At 39.6% G+C, this 18,830-nt stretch overlaps 1 protein-coding gene across 2 annotated transcripts in view; it reads left to right on the forward strand.

Annotated features, from left to right (window-relative positions):
• METTL15 (methyltransferase like 15) overlaps nt 1-18,830 on the forward strand; it is a 432,137-nt gene that overhangs the window by 403,687 nt on the left and 9,620 nt on the right. The window lies entirely within an intron of this gene.

Genomic DNA, 18,830 nt, shown 5'->3' on the forward strand with positions numbered 1-18,830 from the left:
TTCCAAGCAAATCCATGGGAAAAAAAGAGAGGGTGGAAGAAAAGCAAAAGGACCCATAGTCTTTTCTAATAAAAATTAAACCCAAATAAGCCATCTTTCTGAAAGCCAAGTGAAGCCCTCAAACCAGAATCTCTGCTGTTTTTTGATAGAAAAAAAAAATCAGGCAAAATCCAGGCCTAAAGAAGAGACTATGCTGGAAAGCTCAGAGAAAAGGAAAAATACATTTAGGGATGAAAAGATCCATGTTGAGAAATGAACCCAAATACAGCTGCACTTTCTTTCCTTTGGACCCTGCTTGTCTTTCTTCATGGCTAAGCGAATTCTTCAGATATCCTGAATGCTTGGGGGTCAGTTTCAAACTTTTTTTTAGTGTTACCTAGTCATGTGGCATAATCATTGATCCTGGCACAAATAGACTGTCAATAATATGCTGCAAAAATAAATGATTAATGAGTGTATTAATCTGTTCTCACACTGCTAATAAAGACATACCTAAGACTGGGTGATTTATATAAGAAAAAGGTTTGATAGACTCACAGTTCCACATAGCTGGAGAGACCTCACAATCATGGCAGAAGGTGAATGAGAAGCAAAGTTATGTCTTACATGATGGCAGGCAAGAAAGCTTGTGCAGGGGAACTCCCATTTTTAAAACCATCAGATTCCATGAGACTTATTCACTACCATGAGAACAGTATGTGGGAACCACCCCCATGATTCAGTTACCTCCATGTGGCCCCGCCCTGGATACCTGGGGATTATCACAATTCAAGGTGAGATTTGGGTGGGGACTCAGACAAACCATATAAATGACTGCGTGAAAGACAGAGGGAAACACAGGTGAATATGTTAAAAGCTGTCTGCACCACCATAAAGTTTACAGGTTTTGCAAGGACAGAAGTTGTGGCTTCTGCTGCCATCTGGGGCCACCAGAGAGTTTTATGGACACATGATCAGTGCCCTGCTGGGGATCTTTGGGACTCAGTGAATTTTTCAGTTTCTTAGTTTGTTTCCTTTCTAGCTTAATAGTTTCTACAGAAAAACAGCACTAAAGGAAAGCCTAAATAGACTCTATGTGTGCCAGTAAACAACAATGTAAGTATGAACTTGAGGCTCAGCCAGTCCGCTGACTCTAGGCAGCCTTTACCTTTGTCTATGATGTATGCAATCCGTATGGTCCTCTCAGAAAATTCAGGTCTTTCCAAAATATCAGGCTGTATCATTAAAACTGCAAAACCTATTCCAGTCTTTCCTAGCCAAATGCCTTTGAACCTTCCCCTTCTCTTTCTTGACTGAGATTGTTTTTCTTTATGTCAACTCGAGGGAGCCAGTGCCAGGCACCATATTCAGGTTTGGCATTGAGCTGGACATTGAGGCTAGTACAAAGGAAGCTGAAGACTCCATCTCTGCCCTTCAGGATTTTGTAACCTGTTTTAGGGATAAAGGAGACTGACTTAACAACTGGGGAATAGTTAGCAGGCACTATGATAAAGGGCTAAATCATGTTTCAGAGTTCAGAGAAAGGACAAATTGTTATGGAATGGAGTGAAATGTTAGTCACTTTTTCTTTAGCTTTGTATCTACAAGAAACCTTCTCCTGTTGGCTAGAATGCTTGCAAATATGAGTGTTTGCTTCATGCACAAAGATTCTTAAATCTAATGACATGGTGCCACAACATAAATTCTAAATCTGCATGGAAACTGTAATACAAGCTTATGTGTTGAGGCAAAAGGAGCTTAATTTCCATCGGTGCTCCAAAATGGGGAAGAATGACATTCTACACACTTTGAATAACCTTCTATATATTCATTTTCAAAGAAAAAAATTAAATTCAGATGCTTTTTCTGTGGTTATATGTGTCTCCTTGGCTTATAAGTCTTTTGAATGCAGGAGTGTCTTACTCTGTGTGCTGCTATAACAGAATACCACAGACTGGGTAACTAATAAACCACAGAAATTTATTTCTTACAATTCTAGATGCTGGAAGTCCATATAAAGTCACCGGTAGGCTTTGTGCCTAATGAGGGCTTGGCGCCTACTTCCAAGATGGCATCCTCCAGAGCAGATAGACAATGTGTCCTCACATGGCAGAAGAGCAAGAGAGGCAAACTCTCTCTCTGAAACCTCTCTTATAGGGGTATTAAGGCTGGATGCAGTGACTCACACCTGTAATCCCAGCACTTTGGGAGGCCGAGCCAGGCAGATCACTTGAGGCCGGGAGATCAAGACCAGCCAACATGGTGAAATCCCATTTCTACTAAAAATACAGAAAGCAGCTAGGCGTGGTGGTGCATGACTTTATTTCCGGCTACTTGGGAGGCTGAGGCATGAGAATCGCTTGAACCTGGGAGGCAGAGATTGCAGTCAGCCAAAATTGCGCCACTGTACTCCTGCCTGGACATCAAAGTGAAGCTTTGTTTCCAAAAAAAAAAAAAAAAAGGAGGGGTGGATATGAACTCATTCAGGAAGGCATAGCTGTCATGACTTAATCGCTTCCCCAAAGTCCCCACCTCTTAAATACCACGACAATGGGGATTACATTTCAACATGTGAATTCTGGGGGACATTTAGACCGTAGCAAGGGGAAACTACTTACTAATTTTTGCTCCAAATTCTTTTTTTTATTATTATTATTATTATACTTTAAGTTCTAGGGTACATGTGCATAACATGCAGGTTTGTTACATATGTATTACTCAGGGATCTAACAGAGAAGTTCAATAGCATTTTCTGAATTATTTATATATCCAGAAAAACTGAGCAATTATCTTTGTAATTGTCAAAGTAATAACAATTCCTCAAATCTCCCTCCTCCCCCTATGTGTCCTTTTCCTTTTGACCTGAATAAAATTCCCCTTATTTAGAGATTCATCCCTTTATGTAAGCACTGCCTTCTTCCCAGCGTCCTTTGGTTAAAGGCAATAGTTCCTGGACTAATGTCTATGAAATAACTATCATCTAGTCATTAGTTCATTTCAGATTCTTCATGATACGGTAAGATCCCTACAAGCAAAGTACACTCATTAATACCTAGATATTGTTCATGGTGCATCTTGCCTTAAAGTTTTTACTGTATTTCTCAACTTTTGTTTGGTCTTTCCTACTTTTTATTTCTTCTCTTATGATTTTGTATTCAAGATTACAGGAGAAGAGAATATTCAGAGTGGTAGAAAAGCAGGGTCTAGAGTTTGACTGTTTGGTTGTATTAATATGCCTTAACTCTGCTGTAAGATGGACAAGATATTGAACTTGTCTATTCCTGTCTTACAGGGTTGGTGTGAGGAATAAATGAGATCTAGTTATGATAGGCCTTGCCTTGTCTAACTCTAGCTTTCTGCCTTGCCTCAGGTTCAGGGGTCTATCTCAGGGGTCTGCTGATCTCAAGGAAACCTGCCCCTTGGACCTTTGCCTAGTATAACTGATGTTCTTCTCAACCTGTTTTTTAGGTACAGTGTGCCCAAGATCACAAAGGGTAATAGTACTTGAGGGGTGTTTCACACATTTAGCATGTGTATACATACATTCACACACACTCATACAATAATTGTCATTAAAACCTCTAGGTATGACACTTCCATCCACTTTTTCTCTAAGAATAAGGAGTTTTTGTAACTATGCAAATGGCATAAATATGTCCTAAATAAATATATTATTTATTTATTATATATATAACCTAAATAAATGTGTTAGGTATGCTTAAGAAACAGCTACGGGCCGGGCGCGGTGGCTCAAGCCTGTAATCCCAGCACTTTGGGAGGCCGAGACGGGCGGATCACGAGGTCAGGAGATCGAGACCATCCTGGCTAACATGGTGAAACCCCGTCTCTACTAAAAATACAAAAAACTAGCCGGGCGAGGTGGCGGGCGTCTGTGGTCCCAGCTACTCCGGAGGCTGAGGCAGGAGAATGGCGTAAACCCGGGAGGCGGAGCTTGCAGTGAGCTGAGATCCGGCCACTGCACTCCAGCCCGGGCTACAGAGCAAGACTCCGTCTCAAAAAAAAAAAAAAAAAAAGAAACAGCTACAAGACAGACATATTGTTCCATTAATTGTCTTTATTCCTAGATAATACTGGTCATTTCCATTTCTGTACCAAGATCTAATACCAATCAAAATTGTAGCCAATCTGAGATTCTTTCCATGGCTTGAAGTTTGGTAACTTAATCATCTCTTCCAAACTTGTCAGTACTTAACAAAAATATTTCTGAGAGTGACTGCTGAATAAGTGACCAGACATCATTTTGAGTTATGGCCTCTTAGTCTGGAGAAATCATAAAATGATCACAAAGAAAGACACTGTTGGGCATTTCAGAGGTCAGGAACTGTAAGCACAGGGACTCTCAAAAATTTCAGTGTCCACATTTCTTGGGTGGCTCAAACCCAGGGACTGGGTTAGACCTTCAACAGTCATATAAGGAAAAATAAGAAGAGGAGTGTGTTCAATGAGATTCTGACAGCCTGCCAAACTGGAATCTAACTTTGCTGATCCGTGTGGTATTCTGGATACAACAATTGTCCTTTTAGTTAAAAGTAATAACTTTTTCTGTTGTTTGTTTAAAGGGCAGGTGGTTGGAATTGCTAAATTTTTTTGGACGGACTCAGGATTCAAATCCAGGGCTGTACTACCTGAAGACTGTCCTCTTACTACTGTGCTGCATTGCCTGATTCTGATCTTGGTTTCAGAGTTGAGAGTGACCTCGATCAGCTTCCAATCCAACCACTTCATGTTAAAGTGGGGGAAGACCCTGGTCAAGAAATGCCCATTTACATGAATGAAAATCTCCCTTTGTAAAATGCCTATTCCACATCTGTTGAGGTGGATCCAACAACTGTGATTAAGAACAGGCTTGAGGGTGGTCCCACTGCAGTGGCAGGTAGGGTTTTCATAATGAATTTCTCTTGTATTCCGCTCTCTTCAAGTGAGTTTGATCCTGTGCATATGCAATGTGACCAATACTTTTCAAATGCCTTTTTTTGTTGTTGTTTATTGAGACAGAATCTCACTCTGCCACCCAGACTGGAGTGCAGTGGCATGATCTTGGCTCACTGCAACCCAGGTTCAAGTGATTCTCTTGCCTTAGCCTCCCAAGTAGCTGGCATTCACCACCAAGCCTAGCTAATTTTTATATTTTTAGTAGAGAGGAGGTTTCACCATATTGGCCAGACTGTTCTTGAACTCCTGACCTCAAGTGATTCACTCTCCTCAGCCCCCCAGAGTGTTGGGATTACAGGCGTGAGCCACCGCACCTGGCCTTGAATGCTTTTAATGTGTTCTTCTCTTTTGATTTTCAGTGTGTATGACTTTTTCCTCAGTAAGCCCAAGTGCTATATCTATCACATTTCAGCAGGAATGAAAAGAAAGATAACATTTAGGTTCTGATACCCCATTAGGATTTTTCAAAGCTGCAACAATATTATGTTCTTCAAGCCCAAGTTTGTTAAGAGGAACTAATACACTAAATATCTTTTTTTTCTCATATTTCCACTATCCTGCCTTTTAATATATTGAGAGCCTTGGCTGGCAGGCTTGATTATGTAGTTTTAGTAGTAGACATCCTGAATAGACAGCAAAAGCAGAATGATAATACTCATATCAGCTAGAGACATTTGGGGTAGAAACAGTAGATGGGCAACTATGTGCCCAACTACCTTTAGAACTGAATATCAGAGACAGGAAGAATGTTTGGTGATTTAAAGAAAACGCTGAGGGCTGAGAGATTCCTGCTCCCGCTTTTCCGCTTAAGATTCTAGAAGATAATTTTCTTATAGGTAGTCTACCTAATGTGAAACGTGGCATCCCAGTATGGTTAAGTGGAAGGAAAGCCTGAGTGTAGCCCTTCAGAACCACCCGTATCTCCCATGAAGAGTTTATCATATGCGCTTGGGACAGGATGCAGAGGTTACTTGAGATTTTATCTGAAGAGTTTGCCAGAAAATATTCCTGGCATTAAATAAAGGTGGTTCTTTAGTGGATGATTGCAAGGAAGTTACAACTGGCTTTTGGTGGAGCTTTCAGCATCATCTACAGTCACGCCGTCAGGGAAGATACCAGATTATGACAGACAAAAAGAGAACAGACATGAGTTTTGCCAGCACAAACTTCAGCCTGGAATGTCAGCAGAACTCTCAGGAATAAGACCAGTCTCATGTCAGTGGTCCTTAGTCCAGAGAGCAATCCAGATCACCCACCCTGCAGTAGATATGAGCAAGAACCCTGAGGGTACCATGTGCACTCAAGAACCCAGGCTCTTCCAAAAGGGCACAGAAACCATTCAGCCCCTTATATCCAGCTATCTTCTTAGAGAGGAGTTAAATGAGGAGAGAGAAATTTGAAAGATTAAGAATTTTATCCAAAAAGAGACTGGTAATTTACTAAAAAGAGGTTTTTAATCAAGGCCCAGCAAACCTTTTCTACAAAGAGCTAGTGAGCAAATATTGTAGGCTTTTTGAGCTATACGGACTCTACTGCCAATATTCAGTTCTACCCTTGTAGCATGGAAGAAGCCATAAACCATATGTAAATGAGCAGGTGACTATGGTCTAACAAAACTTTATACACACAAACCCATGGTGGGTTTTTAGGTCCTAGTTTGCCACCTTTAGGTTTACATTACTGAATCAGGCTAAATTTCCTGGATTCAACTAAAGAGAATATTCTCCTACTAGCCAAAAGGGTAGCAGCTTTGGAGAAAGATGAAATAAAAAGTGGAAAAAACTGACATTTTCTTTGCATATTTTTATAAGATATGAATACAATTTTGGTTATTTGCACATTGAGAAGGGAGAAGCAATCTTAGTGTAAAAAGAAATATTTTTTTTTTCCCTTTCTCTGAAGGCTTGTGACCACTGGGATATTGAGGACTGTGAGAAGTGGATACCTGTAAGGTCAGCTCAGGGTACATGATGGAATTGGGGGACGAGAAAAAGAGCAGAACTTATGGGTCTTCTGTTCTCTCTGCTAGGAGCTCTGGAAATAAAGGAAAGTAGGGTTTGGTGAGAGCAATCACTTCGAATAGTAGTCATTATTATGATAATGATAAAATAATAATTACCACTATAACGTCAGTCAAAACAGGTCAGGTTATGCTGTAGTAACTCTGAAATCTCAATGGCTTCAAATAAAAATGGTTTATTTCTCACTCGCTCTCCATGTCTGCCAAGAGTCAGCTAGGGACTCTCCTCCACATTGTCCTTGAACTTCTCCCAGGACCCAGGCGTTAGATGGGTCACTATCTGAAGCAGCATCAGTTGCAGTAGTATACAGCATTGGTAAAGTACAAACTGTCTTTAAAGACTCCCGTGGAAGTGACACACCTCATTTCTGCTCACATTTTATTTGCCCATAGTAGTCATATGACTAAGCCTGGTTTCAGTGGGGTGTAAAAGTATGATCCTTCCCCAGGGAGGAACAGTAATTAGTGAAAGGTAAATCAATATACCTTGACCACTATTTCCAGGTAAGGACATAATGAACGTTGTGCTAAACATAGCTAACTTTACTCTTACTCAGAAACTGTGTAAGATAGACACTATTATCAACATTTTACTGGTGATAAAATTGAGGATTGTGGAAATTAAGTAACTTATTTCACCCAGCTAGCAGATAGTAAAGATTCAAACCCAGGCTGGGGGCGGATCACGAGGTCAGGAGTTTGAGACCAGCCTGGCCAACATGGTGAAACCCCGTCTCTACTAAAAATATAAAAATTAGCCAGGCGTGGTGGCACACACCTGTAATTCCAGCTACTCTGGAGGCTGAGGCAGGAGAATTGCTTGAACCCGGGAGGCGGAGGTTGCAGTGAGTTGAGATCATGCCACTGCACTCCAGCCTGGGCAACAGAGCAAGACTCCGTCTCAAGGGGAATAAAAAAAGATTCAAACCCGGGTAGGCCAGATTCTATAGCTCATATTCATAAATATCACTGCCCCAATAATTTATGATGTATTAACTAGATTAAGAATTGCAAACTTAGCCTGGGTGCGGTGGCTCACACCTGTAAGCCCAGCACTTTGGGAGTCCAAGGCGGGTGGTCAGGAGTTCGAGACCAGCCTGGCCAATATGGTGAAACATCATCTCTACTAAAAAATACAAAAAATTAGCTGGGCGCAGTGGCGGGCACCTGTAATCCCAGCTACTTGGGAGGCTGAGGTAGGAGAATCACTTGATCCCAGGAGGCAGAGGTTGCAGCGAACTGAGATCACTCCGTTGCACTCCAGTTTGGGTGACAAGAGTCAAACTCTGTCTAAAAAAAAAAAAAAAGAAGAAGATTAAAAGAGAGAGAGAGACAAGAAAAAAAAAAATTGCATACTTAAATGTTCAGGGACAAGGCAGGTACTATAAATGCATGAAGCATGTTGAACATAACACAACTTGAGCTGGTAGGGCTGTGGCAAACCACATAACCCATGCTATTCCTAAAAGGAGCAGTTGTAATTCATTTTAAGATAATTGTTGCCATGAAGAAATATGTCCAATGGGCCATTTATTGTCAGATCTCCAGAATTTTAAAAAAAGTCATTAGAAATCTGGATTTTCATGCATAATCTCCTAATTTCAAAATGTTAAAGAAAATCCAAGTTTTAAAAAAATATATATGTGGGCTAAATAAAATAAACCTATGAGTCAGACAAGACCAATCGTTTGCAATTTCTTAACTAAGTCTTCTGGTAGAGTCTAACCAGCTTGTTGGGAAACAAGTAAACTGAGAAAAACCTACTCAGATTATTAGGTAATGCCCATGGCTACAGCAGCAGAGCCAGTGTGGCAAAAGCTGAATTACTGAATTCAAATAATTGTCATCATGATGCACATATGTTAAGGGCATGGTTTTATGCACACATTTTTCCTTTGAACTCATTCAAATGTTTAAATAGCCACAGAGCAATTTTCCTTTGCAAGCTGCTGCCACGTAGCATGCACTAATTCTTTCTTTCTCTGGCTAGTATAGAGCTGTCATTATTCACTAGGGAGCCTTGCTGAGGAGGCAGTGGCTCAGTGCCCTTCAGTTCAGTTTATGCTTCACCACCAGACTAAGCAGCCCTGTAGTCTGACATGCGTTAATTACAACTGAACAAATGGTAGGGCCATTCCCAGTCTGCTTCTGGTGTAAAGAGCCAGGACTGGACCTGGTGGGAAACTGGCTGGACATGGCTTTTTCTGGAAAGGTGATAACTGGAATTTTTGAAGGAACTGGAAAAAAGTGTAACTCAGGGTGTATATGTATATGTGTATGTGTTTTTTTAATATAGAGATTCGGGTATATTTTTCTTGAGTGAAGATCTCTCACTTTCATGAAATTCTCAAATAGGTTTGCCACCTCCAAAATACTCACCAACAAACTTTTCAGGCTGGAAACTCATCAAGCAGCGGGTGGAAGTATCTCCAGACCATCTTCTAAGCATTCCAAGCAGGAAGATTTACTGACGCTGATGTGTAAACATGGGTCATAGTTTCCCGCTGCTTTTCTTTACCTGGAATGTTCTTTCTGGTCAGCTCTGTCTAGCTTATTATCTCCCCCCATTAAAACAAACAAACAAGCAAATCCATAAACCATTTCCCAATCCTCACAGGATGTTTTTAGTTTTTCTGAGAACATTTTCTTCATAGCTCTCTGAAGACATTTATATTATGCCTCTTAGTAATTGTATGTGTATGTGTGCATATATATTATATCATTTCTTTATAGAATAATAAACTTGATGAGGGTAGCAGAAATGTCTTACTCATCGGGAAATCACTGGTAGTTGCTGGTAGATATTGGATACTTAATTTAGTATCTGCCGTCTTGAATTTAACTGTTTGGGTGGATCCATAACTCAGCTGGTATGACCTGTAAATTATTGTCGGTTCCTGGACTATAAAAAGTTGACTGACTGTGTAATGACGATGGGTTGAGTGTTAGTATGCTCCTAGGGTTTCCTTGAAGAGACACTGGGAAAGAGAGTACACACTTCTGTGCCTAACCCTTTGCAGTTTCCAGCTGTAAAGGCAAGGTATAGTTAGGGAAATGATTTTCTTTCACTCTGGTAGAACCCTCTTGCCCTATAAGTTTGTGAGAGCCCTCATTTTGCTTCCTCATACTCAAGGCAATCTAAATCATAAACTCAGTCTTGGTCTGGCTTTCTTCCCCCACTACCTTTTGGAGTTTAATAGATTAATTGAATAAACAAATGAAAATGAGTTATCAGCATATACTCTCCCCTTGCCTCTGTTATCCAAATGACATAGGGTCTCTATCCCTGGGAGGCCCCATTGCTTTTGATTTGAAGTTGTTTCTACTCACCATGTTGGCCCAGTCTTTATTATGACTCAGTCCCTATTTTGTTATTTCCTGTGATGTAACAGAATAATCATAGACTTTGAAATTTGACAAACCTGATTTTGAATTTCAGTGTCATTGCTTACTAGCCTTATGAACTTGGTTGCTAAAATTTTCATTTTATTACTTGGAAAACAAACTTTTAAAATAATACGTATTTTTCAAACTGATTAAAAAGATTACATGAAATCATAATGTAAATGGCATAAAATAAGCACTCAAAGAGTGGTAACTATTATTATACATATTCTGCCCTATAAAAGATTCCTCATTCAATATTTATGCCTAACCCAAACTTTTATCTTAGGGTATATCTTGTCATATAAAACATCTTACTTAATATTATGTATTCTGTAAGACTTCCTAATTGTATCCTGTATCCCTTTTGCTGTGTTCAAAGTGCCAAAATCATGGGATTTATTGGTACCTGAATTTCTAACCAATCTCAGTTTCTTTTTTTTTTTTTTTTTTTTTGAGACAGTCTCACTCTGTTGCCCAGGATGGAGTGCAATGGCACAATCTTATCTCACTGCAACCTCTGCCTCCTGGGCTCAAGTGATCCCTCCCACCTCAGCCTCTGAAGTAGTTGAGACTACAGGCATGCTCCACCATTCCTGGCTAATTTTTGTATTTTTAGTAGAGATGGGATTTCACTATGTTAGACAGGCTGGTCTCAAACTCCTGACCTCCAGTGATTCGCCCACCTCAGCCTCCCAAAGTGCTGGGATTATAGGCCTGAGCCACTGGGCCTGGCCCTCAGTCTTCTTAACACAGTGTTTCTGTAGCCATTACCAATCAGTTAGCACATGCATTGCTGACTTCTAAATTTCTACATTAATTAGACCTTACCACTTGTGTTAGTCCATTCTTGCATTGCTATAAAGAGCTACCTGAGGCCTAATTGATTCAAAATTCTGCAGACTGTACAGGAAGCATGGCTGGGAGGTCACGGGAAACTTACAATCATGATGGAAGGCCAAGGGGAAGCAGGCACGTTTTACTTGGCTGGAGAAGGAGGAAGAGAGAGTGAAGGGGGTGGAGCTACACACTTTTAAACAACCAGATCTCCTGAGAACTCACTATTGCAAGAACTGCAAGGGGAAAATCCACCCCCCATAATCCCATCACCTCTCACCAGGCCCCTCCTCCAACACAGGGGATTACAATTCGATCTGAGATTTGGGCAGGGCAATAAATCCAAACTATATCATCACTTTAGACCTTACCACTTCCCTCAACTCCAGACATATATCCAGCCATGTACAAGGCTTGTCTTCTTTGATTCAACTGGCTTCTTGAACTTAATGCTTCTAGTACAGAAACCTTGATTTTCATTTTCGAAAACTCTCCCCTAGTCTTTCTCATCTCAGAAATGGGACCATAATTTTTTCAGATGTGCTGAGTTCCCAATCCTAGAAACAATCTTGGAATTATTCTGTTGTCTTCATATCTAATCAATTGGTCCTGTTGTTTTCTTCTCTGACCACTTCTTGTCCCACAAACTGCTACTTCTCAAGTCCCTGAGACCATCACACTTTTCCTGGATTATCATAAACTCTTCACCACATTGCGCCTTCAACCCATTCCAGTTCTCCTCATCCTATTTTTCATAAAGAAATTGTGATACTTTTAAATGTAAATCAGGTCACCCAACTTACCATCTCAAAACCTCCCAGTAGTTTCCCAGCCCATTATAAAAGATCTGAAATCCTCATCATGTCGCCTAAAGTGACACGTATTCTTGTGTCTGCCTAATTTCTAACATCATTTTTTCCCCTGTCCTCTACTACAGTTGTAAAATGCTTGTTCTTCTGCTTTTAAAACACTTCAAACTTATTTCCTGCTCAGAACCCTGCCTCTACCCTCATCAGCCAGTCCCCCTTCATTCCTTATTTTTTTTTCATAGCATTTATTACCACATGGAATGTTTTTTGGTCAGGTTTTGTTTTCTCCTTCCTGTCAGTAGAATGTAAAGCCTACTGGAATTTATATGAGAGACAGTACGTTGTCAATTTTATTGCTGTAACTAACATTTAGAGCGGAATCTGTTATATAATAGCTGTTTAACAAATACTTTTCAGTAGGTGAATGAATGACTGCATGAATGTATCCATCCATCGTCCTTATTTTAGAATTTATCAACACCATCACTGTTAACTATAATTCTGTTCTTATCCAACTACCTACTTATCCATCCACCCAAAGAAGATTGATTGGCACCAATTTTGTGCTCCACTGATAGCCTAATTAGAGAAACAAAATCTACCACCAAGTCCCAGGCAGGAGCATATTTTCACTTGGTATAAACTGATGTTTCCATATCTCTATGGGATCTTTTTGTCCCTTAGTCACTTCTCTCCATGACCGCCAACTAATAGGCTCTCTCTTAATTATTGCAATGCCTACTGGGTTTAATTCTGTATAATCATCAGGTTGCTTCTGGCTTTGGGGGATGCTGATTTAAGAATGGGATACCAAGACCTCTTTCCTCTGCAATCACTTGGAATTTAAGGATTATTTCTTGCCAAAAAAAAAAAAAAATTGTTCAACCAAAAAGTCAAGGGACATCATTTAGTGATAAGACCAAAGTGGCTGGTCCTGGTTGGTAAATCAAATGGGTTGGCATGAGGTCGAGATGGGCATGGCGTAGTAATGTTAACCTGTAGACTGAGCAATGTTGTGCATAAAGGAGCCAGTTTTCATGTTTCTAGACCATGATATTTACCGTCTAAATTTCCTGGGCCGCCTCTTTTTTTTGACTAGGTATTGTCCCCCTTTTCATCAATGATAATGTTAAAAGGCCTCTCTGGCACAGGTTTGCAATTTCTACGCTTTCTTGATATTGAAAGCATCATGGAGTTAAAATCAGGCTGCAGCTGTTGCTTGTTAGTACCATAACTTTGCCTTATGTTCTAAGGTTTGTGAAATAGAGAATAAATCCCTTGGAGCTGGAGATTTTCAAACTTTTGGCTTTCAGTGTAAACATAAGGTATTCTACTTTTGAAAGAATTATGAATATACTAAGCATTTTGACCAAATCATCTTTGATCTCAGGAAGCCGGCATAGTGCTTAGCACAAAGTCAATGGGTAATTGATGTATGATGAGTGAGGTCTTTCTTTTTCAATAACTGCTCAGTTCTGGAATGGGTTTAAAATTAACCTGCTTTCCGCTTGCTGCACTGAGTCAATCCTTTATAATTCAAAAAAAAAAAAAAAAAAAGCAAAGACTCCAAAATATCTTTTGGATGCAACTTTTTTTTGCCTTTATATCCCAGACATAGAATGATAAGACAGAAGATTCCTGGGCAGAAAAGCAGGAGACCTTGTTTCTGCTTCAGTATGGGCTGATAACGGAGTGTGTGGACTTGTGTAAGTTGTTTTACCTCTCTGGACTTTTGTTTCTTTATTTGTAAAATGAAGGGCTCAAATTAGATCTCCTAAGAGTTCTTCCATGTTTCACATTCTGTGAGTTTCTTGCTTAGACACCATCAACCTTATGTCTAAGCATGCTAAGGTAGTGTGTGTTATGGGGAGTTCATTGCATTTCAGGTGTTTTCCCCCATATTGAATTAAATCCCTCATTTGTCTCTGCTTTGTACCTCCTGCAACTTTATTTTGGGTTGTGAAGTTGGCTGCCAGGTTTTATTTTTCTTTTTTTCTATTCTTCTTGAACTAAGTAGTAAAAGAGTTACTATGACAACGGAGTAATTTTCCTGGATGGCCACATTCAATTTGCTTAAGTAGATATTAGGATTGCAACATGTTTCATTAGCTCCGAGACCCTTGGGATGTAACACTGAAGTGCTGTGCAGGCCAGAGCTCAGGTTAAGCCCATTGAAACCTGGGTCTATTGACTATATAGAGATGACATTTTCCTTACAGGGCCTGTGTCTTAGTTGCTTGGACTTGATAAGTATCAAAAGAAATTGCTGAAGGAAATTATAAGAAGATCTGCTACTTTAGCTAACAAAAAAAGAAATGGAATAAAAACTTTAAGCACAGTACTAGATACTATAAATCAGAAAGTAAATAGCCAAGATATTAAAAAATATGTTTTGCATCTGTTTGTTTATTTTCCTTCAATATGAAAGAGGAAAATAGAACTTTATTTAAATTAAAGATTAGATTCCCAAAGGCAGTATATTAAGCAGAAGGAAATTATATCTAATGTCCAGCAGTAAGAAAATGGAGTGAATTTGGTCATTTGAGTAAAATGCCAATTCTGATAAATAATCATAAGTAATAAGCATTAATATTTATAATAATAGTATCAGTGAACAATTTTGAATGCTATGTGTCAGACATTATGTTTATGATTACCACATGAAGTGTATGTTATTATTATTATTATTCCAGTTTTACACGTAAGAGGTTTAGAGAGGTTGATGACCTGCCCAAAATCATGTTAAGTATGCAAACTGAGTAGCCAATTTGGGATTATCTCTCTCTCACATCTTATGCTTAGCCTTAATCTGTACTCACATACTCTAAACACATCATACTACTACCCAGATCATTGCAGATGTTGCAGTTAAAAGCTGGAGAAGGTTTCAGGGTGCATAATCTCAGCCTTCCTCAAGTACTAAGCCTGTGTTAAGTGTGGGTCTGTCTGGACACTAATTCGGAAATGACAAGTTGGACAGGCTGGGGTCGGTGCATGTTACAACCCTGGGATGATTTTATAAGACACACTGGAGGGCTTCTGAAGGGAGGCTAGTGATGTATCATAGACTTCTGAAAGTTTTTTTTACAATTAAAGAGAACCCAGAAAGGCCACCTGTTGTTAATATTTTAAAAATACTGGGAAATAAACTATACACACATGCACATACTCATATACACACATTCTCTATTCAATGCAAAGATGGTGTAGCTGACCCTTGACCAACATAGTGTTGGGGGTGCTGACCCCCAGCATAGTAGAAAACTCCATGTTTAAATTTTGACTCCCCAAAACTTAACTACTAATAGCCCGGTGTTGACCTGAAATCTTACTGATAACATAGTTTATTAACATGTATTTTGTATGTTACATGTATTACATGTACTGTATTTTTACAATAATGTAAGTTAGATAAAAGAATATGTTATTAAGAGAATCATAAGGAAGAGAAAATATGTTAACTATGTATTAAGTAGGAGTGGATCATCATAAGGTCTTTGTTCTTGTCTTCATGTTGAGTAGGCTGAGGAGGAAGACAAAGAGGGGGAATTGGTCCTGCTTTCTCAGGGGTGGCAGAGGAAGAAGAAAATTTGCATGTAAGTGGACTTGCATAGTTCAAACTCATGTTTTTCAAAGGTCAACTGTACTTAGACACTGAAATGATGATTACGATAACTCACTACGCATTTTCTTCCAGACTCAAACTGTAAGTTCTATACTCGCAGTAAACATTGCATGTCAGAGAGCAGAACAGAGCCCACTGTTCAGCTAGGGCTTGCATATGACTGGGACATCTCCTAATGTGCAGGCCATCCTCTAACTTCAGCTTATTTTTTAGATGGGAGACACAGGGTGGGGCATAAGAAAATGAGACTGAGTCTGGTGGAGCTGTGGTTATGCCTTTGCTGTACCACTTACCAGCTGCAATGTCTTAGGAAACTGATTTAACTCCCTGATTATCAGTTCCCTCAGCAGCAAAATGGGGTTGATTTCTTACAAAGCAGCAAAGCCGGGACTCTGGTGAGTTGGTAGAGTAGAGTAGTATGAAATCTACCTGCATGAGGATCTTAAAGAAACTCGAGGGAAGGCACATGATGCGTTGACCTTCGCTTAGTGTGGTAGACATTGTAATTATCTTCCCAGAGCCATTCCACCCTTGCCCCATTACATGGTTAGCGTGCAGATTGGGTGGGCCTTAAGTAGCAAAAGCCAGTCAGCATTCATTCATCCCCTTTGGCACAGTAATTGTGTCAGGGATGGGCAGAAACCATAGGTCTAAGCCAATCAACAAATGCCATCCACCCGACCAAGTTAGTCAAGTCAGAACCTGGGATTATTTTATCCATGATTGGAGAAAGGATAGGACCCCTCTCTTACCTTGAATGATATGATATGTGTTTATAAGATCTGAGACTGCTGCAGCCACAAGGGAAGTCACTTGAAGATATAGATGTCATATATAGGAGGATAGAGAAAAGAGAATGATAAGGAAATGGAGCCAGAGTCCTGAACGAACTATTTCTAAATTCCATACTAGCTTTTTTCACACAAATAAGATAATTCCCTTTGTTGTTTAAATCAGTTGATATGAGTTTTGAATTGCTATTACTTGCAACTAAAAGCATGCTAAGAAATCTGTCCCCCGCACTAACAATCCTTTAGTTGTCAGAGGACAGGAATGCTTATGAGATCAGAATGTACCTGTCCCTTAAACTTGTTCTTTTTTGAAGTGTTGACCACCTTCTATATCCCAGCCCCGTCCACCTTGCCACCACCAAAATTTGGACACATGTTTGATGCCTAGGCTGAGATAGCTTTGTAACTAGAAGTTAAATGAGAATTTTACTACACTCTGAGGCACATTGGGTTCAAGCTGCATTGCTTTAAGAACATCTAATGGACATTAATGCAAAAGAAGGGGCTAGATCTTTTACTATGCCCATAGATATCCACACAGCTTTGGCCACAGAGGATAGCAATGCACTTGTGAAGAGCAAATAGTGGCTATTTTTCTTTACCAGGTTATCTGTGACATCTTACATCTAAATTTAAAGATATAATGATATCTATGTACATTAAGTATGGCTAGTACAGTTTTAACACAGGCCTATGGAATAAAATATATCATGTTTTACCACTTTTTAATTGCCTGCCTAATAAGCTATGAGAGGGGGTACAGGAAAGTAGCAAAGGAGGAAAAACATGAGAAAGAATAAATGATTCTAGGAGCCAGCATAGGTCAGGGAACTGGTAAGTAGGAGAACCAAATCATGTGGCTCTGCTTTAAGCTTATCTTGGTGGCTCTTTTAACTCTACATATTTAATCCTCAAGTTATAAACCTTGTACTAGCATCATGTATTAGTAAAGGCGAAGCTAACTTATTTAATAAATAAGCACCAAAATTCCAATGGCCTAATAAAATAGAATTTTCCTATTATATTCATGTAACAAGCCAAGACAGGCAATCCTGATCTGTGTTGTTGATTTTTCTCCATGAGGGATTCAAGAATTCAGCCTTCTATCTCATGGTCTGCTATCCTCTAAGGCAGGAGTTGGTAACTTACAGCCTATGGGCTACATATGGCCCTTCATCTCTTTTTTTGTAAATAAAAATTTTTTAAAACACAGTTCCAAATACTTGTTTATGTATTGCCATGCCTACTTTGCACTATAAAGGCATTGTTGAGCAGTTATGACAGAGATCATATGGCAATAAAGCATAAAGAATTTATTACCCAGAAAAAGTTGGTTAACGCTTGCTATAGGGCCCATTTTTCATCTACATTGAACCAGCAGGAATCGAAGTGCATGAAGAAGTTACAACCACTTCTTTAAAGCCTTGGATCAGGCAAGACACATATTTCCTCTATTTCCATTTTGTTGGTAAAAACACATAGCCACTATAGATGCAAGGAGTGCTGGAAAGTCTCTAAGTCAGTCTCTAGCTAAGCCTCTTCTCAGAAATATCTCAGCATCAGAAAGGGTGAGACATACATCTTGATAGACAACGATCTGTTTCTGTCACAAAACATCTAATCGTAAGCCCAAAAGGAACCACAGAAGTTATACTTAATTGTTCATATTCATCAAGTGTACCCTATGTTTTGAACATGTTGGGTTATTACAAAGAGAGGTGAATAAGACTCAATCCAATAAGTGAAACCACATATATAGATTTATTTCATGCTTGTTACAGAAAATTCAAATTCAAGACAGTCATCTAGAAGGATTGTGGAGTGAATGATGGGCTGGTTGGGGAAAGGAGTCTGGTTCTTGATTCAGTGCTGCCCTAGATATTAGCTATTGGCTATTACCAGGTGGGTGGTGGGGGGAATTGGAGAATGATTTTGTTCTGCTTATAAGACTTGGGGCAGAGACTGTCAGAATTGGAGATCAGTGGGCATGGAGATCCAGGTTACATGGGCGATGCCATGAAGCTCACCAAAGAACTGTGCTGGCAATGAAGGAAGATTGAAGTTGTCAGCAATAAAACTAGCCTCAGCTGGTGAGCTGAGGAGTCAAGATAAACTTGCCTATCAGGCTTTTGTAATTTAAATTCAGTGCTTTTCCCTCTACTCTATACTACTCTTTATTTCATTAAATTCAATTAAGTGCCTACCTTTTGTTTGGCAGTGGGGATACTGAGAAAATAAGATGCCCTCGAGGAACATATGATTTAGTGGAGGAGATAAACACAGAAATAGTTTAAATAAATATGGTAATTCTCCTGTGAATGTCATGCCCAGGTGCTTAATCCCATGTGAGGGACTGGTTTAGGGTGTTAAGAATAACTTCCTAGATGTGATGACACCTGAGTTATGCCTTGATAGCTAAGGATTAGGCAGAG

The sequence above is a fragment of the Papio anubis genome, chromosome 12 (genome assembly GCF_008728515.1).
Source record: "Papio anubis isolate 15944 chromosome 12, Panubis1.0, whole genome shotgun sequence".
NCBI classification, from domain to species: Eukaryota; Metazoa; Chordata; class Mammalia; order Primates; family Cercopithecidae; genus Papio; species Papio anubis.